Source organism: Anolis carolinensis, chromosome 1 (genome assembly GCF_035594765.1).
Source record: "Anolis carolinensis isolate JA03-04 chromosome 1, rAnoCar3.1.pri, whole genome shotgun sequence".
NCBI classification, from domain to species: Eukaryota; Metazoa; Chordata; class Lepidosauria; order Squamata; family Dactyloidae; genus Anolis; species Anolis carolinensis.
In genome coordinates, this window is record NC_085841.1 from 118,512,322 (window position 1) to 118,528,576 (window position 16,255).

The following is a 16,255-nucleotide window of genomic DNA, read 5'->3' on the forward strand; positions in this document are numbered from 1 at the left end:
TTCAAAAAGGGTATTAGAAATGCAAGCATGTGTAGCCATATTTTATATGTCAACACCACCAACACATGAATGCTCATACATTTTCAGATCCTTAAGAAGAAACAGGATTTGAGATTGTTGTAAATATGACCAGCTGCTCTGAGATTTTATACATTTGAGATTTTTTTGAGTAAAATGTAGTTGCCAACAAAAGTTGCTTTGTGGAGGAGGAGAAATAAGTTTCTTGCATAAAATTGGGTGTCTTATATACTAAAAACCCTCCCTTACTGCACTCTTTCTCTACAGAAGTTCTGTAGATACAACCCTCCATCTATATGGGTTGCTCTAAATCTGAAATGACTTGAAGGCACACAAAACCATCCTAATTAACCTAATTAACTTGACTATCTAATCAGCCAAAAGCAGGCCCACACTTCCCATTGATATACCATTAAATTTATGTTGATTACAATTGTTCTTCATTTTAAAGGAAGAAATACTGAAATGGCTACAGGACATTGCTCCAGCACAACAATGATAAAAGAAGACCTAGAAAAAGTTCACAGATTATCAGATGGAGGAGGGAAAATCATACCAAGGGATATAATAATAAAGATAATACAATATGACAAGAAGGAGCAACTGATGTACTTTTTGAGGAAAAAAACCAAACAAACTGGAATATAGAGGCGTCAAACTGCAAGTATTCAATGACTTATGCACCCAAACAAAGGCATGGAGACAAACAATGAAAGAATGTACTATTCTTCTTCTGAAGAAAGGAATTAGATATTCTTGGGGATACCCAGTCTGCCTGAGATTTCAGTGGGCTGGAAGGAGATACAAGATCGACTCGGTTGAACAAGGCCTCCAATTACTAAGGAAACTAGGGATCTACGAGGATAGAAAAAAAGAGACCGGACTGAGCAAGGAGACATCTTAAGGCAGAAAAGAAACATTAGAAGTGATACAGGGAGAGCAAAAGAAAGAACTATTTGAAGAGGATGAGGCAAGGGATGGGAAAGAAGAAGTAAAGTAGAAGACAGATAGAAGTTAAAGATGAATTTGACGTTTTGTTATATGAGTACTCGGGGGGAGGGAGAATAGCAGGCCTGGGATTACCATTCCACCACTCTCTACAAGTTGGCCTATGGGGCCAGGGCTGGGGCATAGTGTCCCAGAAGTGGAGAGGAAGAAAGAAGAAAGGGGGAGGGTAAGGGGACAAGGGGGGAAATGGGATGGGGACTTTGGGAGTGGAAATCATATAAGAGAGCCAATAAGGGAAATTAATCTATATATATAAACAAGTGATGGAATCTCGGCGACCGACAAAACAACAAAACTAAACACCCCACAACCTCGAAAATTGACAGCACAACCCCTCATCCATGCCTCAAGGACAAGACAACAAAAAGAAAAGAAAAATAAAGTCCTAATTAGAGGGAGAGTAATAATTGTTTTTATCCAATTGCTGCCAGTTAGAAGGCTAAGCTCTGCCCACTTGGTCTCCTAGCAACCCACTCAGCCCAGGGGACAGGCAGAGTTAGGCCTCACTTAGGCCTCTTCCACACTGCCTAAAAATACAGATTATCAGATTTTAACTGGATTATATGGCAGAGTAGACTCAAGGCCCTTCCACACAGCTATATAACCCATTTATAATCTTATATTATCTGCTTTGAACTGGATTATCTTGACTCCACACTGCCATATAATCCACTTCAGTGTGCATTTTATCCAGCTGTGTAGAAGGGGTCTCATATAATCCAGTTCTAAGCACATAATATAAGATTATAAATATACAACATAAACAGGCCGGCAGAATGTTGGATAAGTGAATATGTTGGATAATAAGAAGGGATTCAGGAAAAGCCAATTAAACATCAAATTAGGTAATCACTATACAAATTAAGCACCAAAACATCATGTTATACAACAAATTTGACAGTACAAATCCCAAAAAGAAGGAGAACTGGGCCTTCCGAATATAAAAAAATATCATGAGCAAACCAATTAAGATATGTAGTAGAGAAGATGATGGATGGAGAAGGTTTGGAATGGATGGAATCAGGGAATAAGGCAGTTGAGTGGAGAAAGGATAACATATTTTTTAAGGAAATCTCAAAGAAAGAGATAAAACAAATTGGAAATATATAATTAAGAAATATAATGGAAATATGGAGTAAATATAAAGGACAATTAATTAATAAGAATTCAGTTTTAATGCCAATAATAATGGAAAAAGATTTCCCAAAGGAACTAAAAGGAACGCTAGATAAAGAATTAGCAAAAAGGAACTAAAAAGGGTAGGAAATTGGATAGAATAAAAAATGGAAAAGGTAAAAAATAAATAAAAATGAGAGAAGAATTGAGAGGAATAAATATTTCTTGGATTCATTGGATTCAATTAGAAAAACGGAATAAAAACTGGTGGGCCTAAAATAAAACTGGAAAACAAATAACTCAATTTTAGGAATTAATAATAAAAGAATTAAAAAGAGATAATAGTGAGCAATTAAAAGGAACAACAAGTAAAATATATAAAATACTAATTAACGACATAGAAAAAAGAAAATATTAACATTAAGAGGATCATGGGAGGAGGAAGTAGGAACAAAGATAATGGAAAAATGGGAGGAGATATGGAAAACAAGACAATTAAAAACATGTCAATTAGAATAAAAGAAAATTATTATAAATTGTATAATTTATAAATTATTGTATGTATTTATAAATTATAAAGTGGTATTTAACACCGAGAAGGTTAAATATTATGAATAAGAATAATAATGAAAAATGCTGGCGGGAGTGCCAGGAACTTGGAACCTACATGCATATGTGGTGGGATTGTAAACATGTAAAAAGCTTTTGGGAATTGGTTATAAGGGAAATAAAAAATATTATGAATATAAAAATTAGAAGGAATCCAATGGAAATATTACTTTTAATTTAAAAAGAGGACGAGAAAGATAAGAGGGAAAAAAATTAGTAGACATGCTATTAACAGCAGCTATATTACTAATTGCAAAATATTGGAAAGGAGAAATGAAAATACAAATTAATGAATGGTATAAAGAAGTTTAGAAAAGGGTATTGAATGACAAGCTAACATCAAATTTAAAAGTAAAGAAGGGATTATGAAAAAAAAATGACTTTGAAGGGATTTGGAGAAAATTTCTAGAAAAATTATTGGAAAAAGAAGATGGGAATTTACCTCCAAAGGAAGAATTGAACTTTTGGTGGGACTACAGAAGAAGAAATGGCTCTGGAGAAGAGGAGCACAGGGGTGAATATAAATAAAAGAGGGGGAAATATATAGAATATGCTTATATAACTGTAACTTTTTCTTAAAAATTAATAACAATAAAAATAAATTTAAAAATTTGTTCTTCATTTTAAATATTGCATTGTTCTTTCATATTTTTTGCACTACAAATAAGATATGTGCAGTATGCATAGGAATGTTTCAAACTATAGTCTGGCCCCTCAACAGCCTGGGGGAGCATGAACTGGCCTTCTGCTTAAAAGGTTTGTGCGGCATTTCCCACACTGAACAAATGTGTATACATGCATGTGCACATATACCCACAAACATATTTTATTTTAGGATAGATTGCTATAGTTTCATAGGAATTGAAAAAAGTATGAGGTCCATCCAGTCCAACTCCAATTTATGGTTTTATTTTTGTAAGCAGCCTTGGGCATCTAACATTGGTTCTTCCTTTTCCATTGTGTTGTACAGTAGTAAATAAAGAATATAAATGGTTTGGAAGGACCTGATTTAAAGAGTCAGTGTGCAAATATTTTCCAAAAAATATGCTGCCATTGATGAGAATTCCTGAGGTATTCTGTAAAATGAGAATATCATGGAAATTCTGTAAGAGAGCCCAAAAACATTTTTGATAAAGGATTCCAACTGCCTAGTCTCTTCCTCACATAATTTGTCATTATCACAAGAAATCATCTCACGCATTCAGCAGGAAAAAAAAACTACAATGAGACTTTTTTTATGGAGAACTTGTTTGTTTTGCTTTGGGGGAAAAATAAACATCAATTTCACACTAAGATTTGATTTCCAGGCAGTTCAAATAAAGTCAGTGTTCACAAAGGGTAGAGAGGTTTCTGGACCAGGTTTCCTCTTACATCAACCCCACCGTGATGTAATACAGTTGGCTACACAGGATAAGTGAGAACAGGGTCAGCTCTTCTTAAACTCACATCATAACACAAAAAGGTAGTTCAAATGGAAAAGTTAACATCCTGTTACTAATTCACTTGTGAGTCATTGCAGAAACCAATTTATAGCTAATGCCAAGAGTACACAGGTCTGGCAAATAGATTAACCAATTACACCCTTTGGTGATATTTCTTTGCAGTTTTACTGAAATGCATTCTGCATCCAAAGATTCCTGGATGAAATTGATGATCTAGTTTCATTTCCATGTGGCCTTGCCATGGGATGGAAAGAAGCTTTTGTTAGCATTGGTGGGTGACCTATGCTTCAAACTGGGTTGGGATTGCAGAGGAAGTGTGTCCCTGATGGTTTTGCTGGACCACAAAATGACTCTTACCATTGATCATGGTGTCCTTGAGGTGAGCACTGTTCTACAGTGGTTGTGTTCCTTCCTGGAGGGTGGTGATGGAGATGACTGTTCAACATCTTGGGCATGTAACCACTGGGAAAGGTTTCTGGAGTCATACGTTTTTGGTGTCATCCACATGTTGCTGAGAGTCAGCTCTATTTCTTTTTCTATCTACCTCCATGGTACCTATTTCAGTACTAAACCAGTCTGTTATCAGCAATGGCAAGGATGAAAGTAAACAAATTGAAGCATTATCCAAATATGACAAAGGTGTTTCTAATCAGTAGAGAAGATCAGGGGGTAAGAATGTAACCTATGGAAAATGGGTTACATTCCCCCTGTAGTCTGAGGTTTAGTTTAGACAAACTCTTGAGGCCTGGGTTTTATTGGTGGCCACAGTTGTTTTTGCAAATTTAAAACTATTGTCAGATCTTGCAAGGTAAAACATGCCTTGATAATACTCCATTTAGACTACTGTAATTCCCTTTGCTATGTAGGGCTGCCTTTCAAAACAAATCCAAAAATGCTATGGCTAGACTGCTGGCTACAGGGAGCACATAACAAGTTTATTGAAAGAGCTTCATTGGCTATCCCTCTATTTCTGAACATTATTTATAGTCTATAAACACCTATGTGACTTGATTCCATTTTGATATGATGAAAAACAGCCAGTTGGATTATCTGAGCAGAAAACAGGGAACTTCAGGGGCTATAACTGTTTAACTGCTTCTTGGTTTGAATGCCTGAATGACTTAATTTGAGCATGTCTCTGATTATATTTTGCATCACCACTTTGCTAACGAGGCTTCCATTTGAGAATGAATAGGAGTATTGTATGATAAAACATAGGCTTATTAGTGGCAGAAAGAAATGAAAATTCTAATATTTAGCAAGTGATAGTATTTTTGTTTACTTGTTTACCATATAAACAAGATGGAATATCAGTTTTTTTTCACTTTCTTATTTTCTGCACAAAACATTTATTCCATTTTGTGGAAATTTTTCCTAGCATACACATTTTTCTACTTGTTTGCAATATGTGTGTGTGTTTGCAAGCAGTCTCTCTCACTTCAATGTTTTGAAAATGTTATTGACCAACGTGTATGTTTTTGGGATATGGATTCCTCCAAATTGTACATTTCTGAATGCATTTTCAATTGTGTGTTTGGAAAACTGTTTGAAAAATTTGGAAAAATAAAGAAAATACCAAAGATAAACTGCAGATTGATCTGAAAAGTGACACATTCAGTTCAAGGCACAAACTCAACCCCAAGGAAATGCCTGCACCACAGAAACACTTCTGAATAGTGCATAAAATCTACCCTGAAAAGTAAATAAGGGAACCATTACAATGAAAATTTAAATTCCCTCTATTTTTTTAAGTGATCTGGGGGAAAAGTTTGACCCAGCAAAAGCACCCAATGCATGTGAGCATGCTAATCTCCCTCAAGTTTCCATGGGAATTCTCCTCTCAAATGTTTCCTTATCTCTCAATTTCTCCTTTCAAACAGCAAGAAGTGATGTACTCTCTTCTGCCATTTTGAAGGAGAAATGGAAGGAAAAGAAAGTCTTTGGGCATCCTCTGATGGCAGCTGGCCCACAGAGAGGATAGATAGTGGGAAATCAACTCCCTCCCCAATTGCCCATCTCTGATGTGGGTGGATTGCCAACATAACTCTCAACATACTATAGAACATTAAATGATCAGTGACTATGCACAGCTATATTTGCAGATAGCAGCATGCACCCAAGATGCTTCTGTTCTGAGGAGTTTTTGGACTAGATCCCATGTTTCATTTCCAGACTAATACATGTAGAGATTAGAAGCCTGTAATAACAGTCTTTTTCTGGAGTCTTTTTAAAAGATTGTTAATTTAATATACTAGTACAATGGTTAGGAATAACTATCTCAGGCTGAGAAAACAAGAATCCATTTGTTGGATTGTTATTATTTTATGACCACCCGAAGCAGAATTCTGGGAGAAAAATTACTTATAATTTATTTCTTCTGTTTGAAGCAGACCCTTAAATATTGGTTCATGAAGTTCAGGGAAACAAAAGAAAAATCTTTGAAGTTTTCAGCAGCTGATTCTGCAGAACGGTGGGCCAATTCATTTTTTTCTATTAGAAATAATTTCAGACAGCTCTGGAAAATTATCAGTGTCATATGGAGCACAAATGGGAATAGCACTTTCTTGCTCTTTCGTGTATGACCAGCTTGGCTTTTCTAATAAAATTATCAAATATAGAACTGCTCTTTGCTTTGATTCTCTCTTCTTCAGAGAAAGGGAAATCGAGCTTCAATGCATTGACTTGGAAGTAAATGTACAACATTCTAAGAAACACAGATGGGCTTTCTGGTGTAAAATTTTTTTTGCTTTGTTTGAACATCTATTTTTGTGTTGTATTCAGATGAATCAAATGTGGAACATTTTCCCAAAGTATACCACTTGTCACTATAGGTAGATGATCAGAAGAATGAATTTTTCTTCATCTAAAAAAACAATAATTCAGATACAAAATCAGGGTGTTAAAAAGAAACATTTGCCTAGTCTTTCTTCAAAACACTTCTTTTTCTATAGACTGGAGAGTTTTCTCTTTAATGGGAGAGGTACTAAACATACTACTCAAAACTGTTGTTAAAGACATAGTGGATGCCCCAGATTATTCTGCTATCCATATAACAGACCTCCAAGCAGATCTACAGAATGTAAGAACTGCACATCTGGATATTTTAGGAAAATTATCTCAAGATTATGAGAAACAAGGTGTTTAATGGGAATTTGCTCAAAGTACCGATTGGTTTAAATAGTAGCAATATGTCAGACTGTTACTCTTTACTATCTGCACTAAGCAAAGTTAGGGGACACATACAATGCCCCTATTAAACCAGCTCCACTGGCTGCTGATAAGAAACAGAGCCCAATTCAAGGTGCAGATATTGATCTATAAAGCCCTATATGACTCGGGCCCTGCCTATCTCCATGATTGGATCTCTCCCTATGAACCAGTGCAAACCCTGAGGTCGTCCAGGGAGGCTCTCCTCTCGCTCCCACCTTCATCCCAAACGCGACTGGTAGGAACGACGGAGCGGGCCATCTCGGTAGTGGGCCCCTGGCTCTGGAATATCCTGCCTAAGGAGATTAGGCAAGCACCTACTCTGTCCTCCTTTCGCAAGGAGTTGAAAACCTGGTGGTTTCGGCGGGTTTTTGAATAATCTTCTCTGGTATACCGCTGATCCTTGGCCCTGAAAGATGTGTACATGGATTACCTATCCCTAATAACGGACCATGTCAACCCATCTGGTTATTTATCCTTGTTCTTTTGGTCGAATGTTATGATTGCTATTTATGGTTTTTTTATTGTTTTATGAGTTGTATAGGTTTTAATTTTGTTTTAATAATGTGTGTATTATATTGCTTATGTAGTGTATGTTGCTGTTTTTATGCTTGGAAACTGCCCTGAGTCCCCTTGGGGGGAGAGGGAGGTATATAAATAAAGTTTTACTTTACTTACTTTGGAGTTTGCAGGAAACTTGAGTATTTTCAAGTTTTGCAATCATCTCACAACTAAATTGGATCCCATTAGACCTGTTCCATTATCCGCATGCATTCAATTGCTATCACCACTTGACCTATTCAAAATTATTGTTAGGGTTGTCCTATTTTAAGTATACATGCTTTGGGTAAATTTTTCTTACAGTGCCTTTCATTGGTAACCCTTTGAGGCATAAATGAGTTCAGATCATGTGGTGGAGATCAGTCCCCTTCAGTACCTCTTACTTCATCAGCCTTAATGAATAAGGTAAAGGTAAACCAAAACTTCCCAGAGACCTTGTTTCTTTTCTTATTTCCTTCCTGCTTTGTACCCACAAATGATAGCCAAGGCAGTTCACTGAAATTAAAAGCAATGAATCAATTTAAACATGTGTAAGGTAAAACACACAAAAAGGAATTATTAAAATGCATATAACAATTCAATTATAGACTTAAAGCCATTCTAAAACGTATTAATGAAAAAGACATCCAATAAAAATAAAAACGATGTTATATTTTTCTTCTTTCAGTGAACCAAGGGGGCTGAGCCTGGAATCCATACTTCCTGACAATTGAAAGCACTCATGTGATAATGGTGGGAATGAGCTGACTAGGGCCTTAGAACCAGAGTTTGAAAAAGTTAGCCTTGCACTATAATTCCCAAACTTTTCTAGCATGGCTAGGGGATTCCAGGAGTTGCAATCCAAAAACCAACTTTTCTGACTCTGCCTAAGGTTGAATGATAATCTGTAGATGACAGAGTGATGGGAGAAATGCTGGAAATGTCATGCCGTTTGGAATTGGCATCTTTTTGCTCCATTGATTTGCTACTCTGCTGATGTTTCAGTTTTCTGCTCACTCAATATCTTTCATTTCAGCCATTGAAAAAGGGGGAGAAACAGCTAATGAGTTTTTACATCAGTACAGCAGGTTTAATGACCTGTGTAACTTAGTAAAGATGCAGCTGCAATGCTGGCATTAAGGGTTCTGCTTGGATATTGTATCAGTAGGATAAACAATACCTTTTCTGAACCTTTTAGATTAACCTTTTATTATGTATTTTGGCTGAGGCTGAAGTACAGGTTAATGTATTTTTCCACCAGTATAGATGAATTCATTAACTGCACATATTTTAAAAGAACCCTGAAAGGATATTTAAAAGATCATTTAAACCAGTGTTTTCCAATCATTTGTCCTCCAGGTGTGTTGTGTTGGACATCAGCTCCCTGAATTCCCGGCAGTTGGACAAACTGGTTGGGGCTACTGGAAGTTGACTCCCAAACACCTGGAGAACCAGAGGTTTGGCACCATCACTCTAAGCCATCACCATTCCAGCTATGGTGTTCTACCTATGGGTGATAGAATTATAGTCCAGCTCATATGTAGTACATTGGAATGAGGAAAACTGGCCTAGTTCAATCTAGTTTGGATATAAAGCAAGCCCATTGACAAGTCTAGACACAGTGTAGAAGCTTGCTGGTGAGATATGGAACTGTGTGTTGTGTTATCATGCTGAGTGATTTTTTGAAATGTTGATTGATATATTCAGGAGATGGGGGGAAATAACAAATTACCACATGTGAAACCACTACAAATGCACATTAATGCATTTAGTGCAGTGTGTCAATACACATTGCACAATGCACATTGCTCCTGTGGATTGTTCATTGTGCAATGAGCTGACAGCTATGCACATTCATAGTTTCTCACAAATTGCACTATGGTGGTATTTACTACATGCACAGTAGTGTTGTGTAACTCCACTGGTGGATTTGTATGTCATGATGATGATGTAGGAGCATAGCCACAGATTTCAGTTTTGCTGAAACCTGATAGAAGCACAAACATAAAGGGTGTTTATGGACTTCTGGGGGAAATCCTTTTGTCTCCTCGCTGGAGGAAGCTGCCTGGAGATCTTCCTTTCCCTTCATAAATATGGTAGCAGGAAAGCTATGTTTAATGGGGAAGCCACATTAGCTCTTTCTTGTTCGTGGCTTGTAATAAATAATAAGCATTATGACCTGCAATAGGTCTAAAAAATAATGTTGAAAGACAAACTGTCAGCTGTTGATTACCAGGCAAAAAACTGGTTGAAAAGCAGTATGTGTTTAGTGCAGCTTCAATAGCCTTGACCCCAAATTTGTGGCATTTTGCTGAGGGAGTGAAATCTAGCCCAGCGACAAATCACTGGAAATTTGTACTATTTGACTTGGTTAGAGAAACCATCTGTAAAAATCTAAGACCACCAACTAGCTTTTTGCTGCGCCATACATCTTCTTTTAGCTAACCACTGTAGCTTTTAAAAACAAAGTTATTACCGATATTATGGAGTAGATTATTCAGCAAGAATGGGAACAGTGAAGTTCATTACCCAACAATGTGTGCTTGATTTTCAACACTATCTTATCTAGTTTCTCTGACAAATGTTTTGCCAAACCCTATTGGAAACATATTGAGCTGATTTTGCATGCTGCAAACTTGGTAAGAATATTAGAATAAACATTTCCAGAAAAAGGGGGGTGACTAAGATAAAGTGGAAAGTAGCTGTGATAATGGAAAGGGGGTTATGTTTGAATATGGCACATCTAGAGTTAGCATACTTTGTTGACACTTTGAATTAGGAAATGAAATATATCGGGAGTGAAATACCCAGATTCATTCCTTTATCACCAATGCATGGCACCCAGCATCCAACATTTTAATGACTAAATTTTATATGGTACTAGGAATGGAAACCAAAAAGCTAGATATAATATCTTATTGTGATGGCTGGTGGCTTCCACACTACATGGCAGTAAATCCTCTTCAAGTGTTGGTTCAAACTTAAAGGAGATATTAACCTCTGACTTAAGGTTCATAGCTTTGGATAGCTCTGATAAACTTCAAATTAAAACAGAAAATGGGTTCATCATTTTGTAGGAAATGGAAAAAACAAAGGGATATAGTACTGGAAAATATTGCTGACTACTTCTGGGAAGTTTTATTTTGTCTTTGAGAAGGCTGTGGGCTTAGGGAATGTTGCAAAGCTCCAACTGCCCAGCCGATACATGCCATTTTTTCACTCTGTTTCTGTGGCCCCTGTCCCTCCCCACATTGGCTAGATGGAAGGAAAATATGATGTGAATTAGCCAGGCAACCGGACTTGTTCAGCATTCCCCGAGCCTGCAACAGCCGGATGCATTTGGACATTTCTCTCACTTGATGCCTGCTTTTGACTGGGGATTTATGCAAATCTAGCGGCAAAACCCAAAGTCTGTCCTCTTACTTTTCAGACTGTGGTGGAGTGTCAGCTCCTTGAAAAAAATGGAGTGAGGAGTGGCTGTATAACTCAACCCCTTTTCCTCAAAGGCAGAACTTATATAGCCCAAAGCCCCCTTCTCAATTTTTTTTATTGCTTTATAGCTACAATTTTTTATTGCCAAAATAATTATGGTAGCGGCTTTTCAAAAAAAACCTATCGCAATCTTTTAACATTCTTGCTTGTGGAACAAAACATAATCTTCTCCCATCCACCAGATTATTATCTCAATATTTGCAAGAGGCCACAAGGCATCACTTGAAGTATTTGATATTTTTTCCCCACCATTTAGTACTATAACTCTGATTATTACACAAGTAACTAATGTCATAGTTAAACCACAAAAAGAGTGACATTCATCCTCATTGTGAAATAGTCATAATGCAATGTAGTTGTGTTTATTCCTGGTTTGTGGTCTGAGGAGGGATAAGGTACCCCACAGCTTCAACAACAGCAGGTCCTTGCTTATAAATTTGCTATTTGAAAAAGGAATTAATTATAAGAAATTGTCAATCTATAATTTGTCAGTTCCAAGCTCTGCTGTACACAAACTCATTAGTCAGCATCTGGTAAGATTATTTCTATTCATACTTTCTGCATTTCAGTTCCCTTTGATTTCGGTAGTTACTATCTCTATTCTGTGTATATACCAGTTAATTTGGAAGCTTGAAGCAGTATGCATTTAGCAAAGCGGTATGTGTTAATATCATTTGATGTAGCAGATATATGCCTAATGCAATAATAAATATGTTTGCCTGTAAGATGCCACAGAACTCTTTGTTATTTTATAATTTAAGCTGAATAAAATCCTACATTAGCCACTTTGAACATATATGGCAGCGTGGACTCAGATAACCCAGTTCAAAGCAGATACTGTGGGATGTTCTGTCTTGATATTTTTGGTTATATGACTGTGTGGAAGGGCCGATAAATGAAACTTAGAGAATGAATTGTATTTCCTCAGACTAAATGATAGGTTCCCTTCTTCCAACTCAAATACTTGACTTATCACACTGGGACAATCTGGCAACATGGATGAAATGTTATTCTTAGTATTAAATACCAAAAGCTATAGCTAGTGATGTGTTTATAATCACATCAAGGTAATCTTTGATGCAGTTCTGTTTTCCTCATTTTTATCCATTGTACATATGGCTTACATACTTGGAGTGTGTTTTCATGGGTTGGTGAAAAATGTGCCAACCCAAAGTTTGCATGCCAAAGTGTTATGTGTAAACATTGCTGTTTCTACTTCCAAAAGGCATTTACTTGCTTAAAAGCTAGGCACACAAAGAACATATGGCACATTAGTAGCATCTTTTTTAGCACAAATGGTTCTTATGTAAATACAGCCAGCACCCACATGAATGCAGAGCTGACAGTATTCATGAAAACATCTTTCCATGATTGCCTTCACTCACACTCGCACTTTGCTGCTCAGTATTGTTGTTCTGGTTTTATTCATCACAAATAAATTTACAAGCAGTTGTTGATTCAGTTTTGAGAAAATATGTCACCAAGACCCTTTGAGTGACATGACAAGTTAATTATTACTAATTAAATCAGAATTTGTCTGCATCAGAGTGTGACGCAATGCAGCTGTTTCTTAAGATTCCGTTCTGTTAAGCTGTTAAACTGTTTATTCAACATAACGGTTTGTTCCTGGATACACAGATTGCTCCTACAGTGTCTGAAATCAAACATACCTGAGGCCTCAAGATGAGAAAAATAAATATTTGCAAACAGCCATTGAAGCCAAAGCAACCCTATGCCGTCTTTTGGTTTCCTTTGGTATTTTTTCAGTTTTTCCCTTTCTCTATCATTCTGGGGCAGTTTGCAACTGAAACTAATCTCATTCTTTGGAATCAAGTGTAACTGAATGCAATAGGCATTGTTTGCCTATTTCCAGTTAGGAGTGCAATCCTATGGGTGCATATACACTGTAGAATTAATGCAGTATGAAACTAGTTTAACTGTCATGGCTCAATGTTTTGGAGTCATGGGAGTTGTCATTTGGTGAGGCACCAGCATTTTTTGGCAGAAAAGGCTAAAGACTTTGTACCTGGTGGTTCCTACAGGTTTTCGAACATGATTAGTCACTAACCCCACCCTCCGCCCCCCTGGTTGTCAACTAGGACCCTGCTCTGCATTTCATCCACTTCCCCGGCCCTATGATACTCTGTCGCACTAACCTGTGCCTAGTCCTTCATAGATGCCCGTGTCTATTTTTAAACTCTGCCCATTGGTATTTTAAACCCGTCTGATGGAACAGACTGAAACTGGTTTTTAATTATTGTGGTTGTTTTAGATGGATTGTATGTTTTGTTTTATGATGTGTGACTTTGTTGTATGGTCTTTTTGGCAACTGAATGTTTTGCCTTGTTGGAAACCACCCTGAGCGATATATAAATAAAGTATTATTATTATTATTATTATTATTATTATTATTATTATTATTATTATTATTATTATTAAACTACAACTCTCATTATTCCATAGCCCATCTACACAGCACCTAAAACATGAAAGTTACCAGATTTGGGTTTTGTGTGTGTGTGTGTGTGTGTGTGTGTGTCAGGAGCGACTTGAGAAATTGCAAGTTGCTTCTGGTGTGAAAGAAGTGGCTGTCTGCAAGGGCGTTGCCCAGGGGACACCCAGATGTATGATGTTTTTACCATTCTTGTGGGGGGCTTCTCCCATGTTCCCGCATGGTGAGCTGGAGCTGACAGAGGGAGCTCATCAACGCTCTCTCCAGATTTGAACCGGCAACCTGCAGGTCAGCAACCCAACCTTCAAGCGATTGTGCCACCGGGGGCTCCTTTTCCGGTATGGCTACATGATGCTAACAGTAAATCCGTGCTGATTCGCTGCAATGGACAAAAACATGGCGTAAAAAGATCCCCGATTTCCCACCAGAAATTGTGCATATTCACATCACTGTATATCCCTGCACTTGTGAAAAATGTGATTTTCTTCCCTTCACCCTGTGGAGACTTCTTCAGCACATGCCCACTTTTTAAAAGCCTGAAACAGCTGATCAGCTGATTGAGCTGTGAAACGGACACACAGCTGATTTAAAGGAAGCACGAATCGAGAGCAATTAGAACTGTCGGAAACTATTTTAAACTTTATAATATTAAACAGAGCTTGAATAAACAATTGGGAAAAGGGAGAAATCCAGCAGAAGTTTTTTTAATTCACTCCAGTATGTGCTGAACCTTATATGTGCACATGTGAATCTGCTTATATTTATATTATGATATACAATCCAGTGCATAATGGAGTTATTTTTTTTTTTTAAAAAAACCCTTCAACTGGATGTCCCCCATCTGCTCTTCATCATCTTGTTCTGATACAGAGGAAGCCTCTGAGGATGATGAGGGAAGAAATCCCGGGACTCACAGGTCTGTCTGGGGACATGTTCCCAGGTCCCAGTTCCCAGGTCCTTCATTTAAAACCCACATTTTTGTGTTGCCAAGCTCTGGAAGCACCCAAACTGCATTAATTCTACAATATGGATGCTCCCTAAGGTGCTTATACCATGTAAGCTCCCACCCTTTTCTCTCCACTTTTTCAAGTTGGCAAAGTTTCTAAGACATCTCATTCAAATAAAGAATTGGGACTTTATCATGTGGAGGTGGCATAGAAGTAAGACTGCCATTTTTGGTAATGGTTCTCACACGACACTATGTGCAACCTGTTGCCAATCTGCCTTTCTTCTTAGTTTAAAATTAGCGGGGCTGACACTAGGTGCGGGCTTTTTTTGCCCGCTTCCCACAGGGTGACCCGCTTCCTGTGGTCTTTTGGGCCCTCCGATCCCCACCCTTGAGGGGAGGAAATCTTATGGAGCCTTTGAAGGGGTCCTGCTGGCTTAGCGTCTCCCCCGGCTCCATCTGTGGGGGTGAGAGGGAGCTAAAGCAGTTGGTTTGCTGATTGTCCTCAGCAAGTCCAGCCTGTCGCCATTCTCGTTCAACGGAAGTCCACTGCAAAATATTGTTAAGATCTTATAACCTCCTGATTTTTGCTAATCAAAAAATACAACTGTAAAGCAGAGCATTAGACACAATTGAGTGGTTGGTCTACAGGACAAAAGATACTCTTGGGAGTACTTCCCACAAGGGGGGAGTGGATGAAATTGTCTTCTTTATGTAGAGTTTCATGGGGTTCCGTCCTTAAAGACGACAGAGAATTTACTCATCCCTTCTCTCACTTCTAGCTCAACTATCCACTTAATTCCCATCACACGGATAGAAACAGTAGAAAGGCCATCATATTATGAGGTCCTTTGTTTTCAGACAGCAGCAGCTATCGCCAGCATATAAGTGTTAGTGTATTGGCAGGAGGAGCAGGTTTTAAGGAATGGCTTAAGGGGAGATATAAAGTTCTGGCAATATAGATGAGTTTAATCAGCAGGGAATGTAATTTTGTACTCATATTTTATTTGGCAGAGGTGTTGAGAAATTACACAATATCATTTTCAGGATTTCATACTTAAATTGGCTGTAGTGCTTGATGTTTAGAGTAAAAAAGGAAGCTCCGTTTGCTGAAGAATTATCCCTAGAATTAATTTGGTTAATGTTCATATTATTGCAGTATTTTGGAAGAATGCCTGACAGTTATAGTCCTGACAATTTATTAAATTATCATTTAGTGTTTCTACGTCTTGAACAAGGGGGAAACAGTAGCTTCCTATGGTGAATGGCAAGGGGAACACCTCTGGGCTTTCCCCAATATTTTAGATAAATCTAACCTCAGTCCTTGCACATATTTCTTATCCTGAGTTATTGATGCAGTTTTCACCTCTCCACCTGCAAATAATTCTGCAGTGCTTAGTTGGAGTATAGTGATCAAGGGTAATA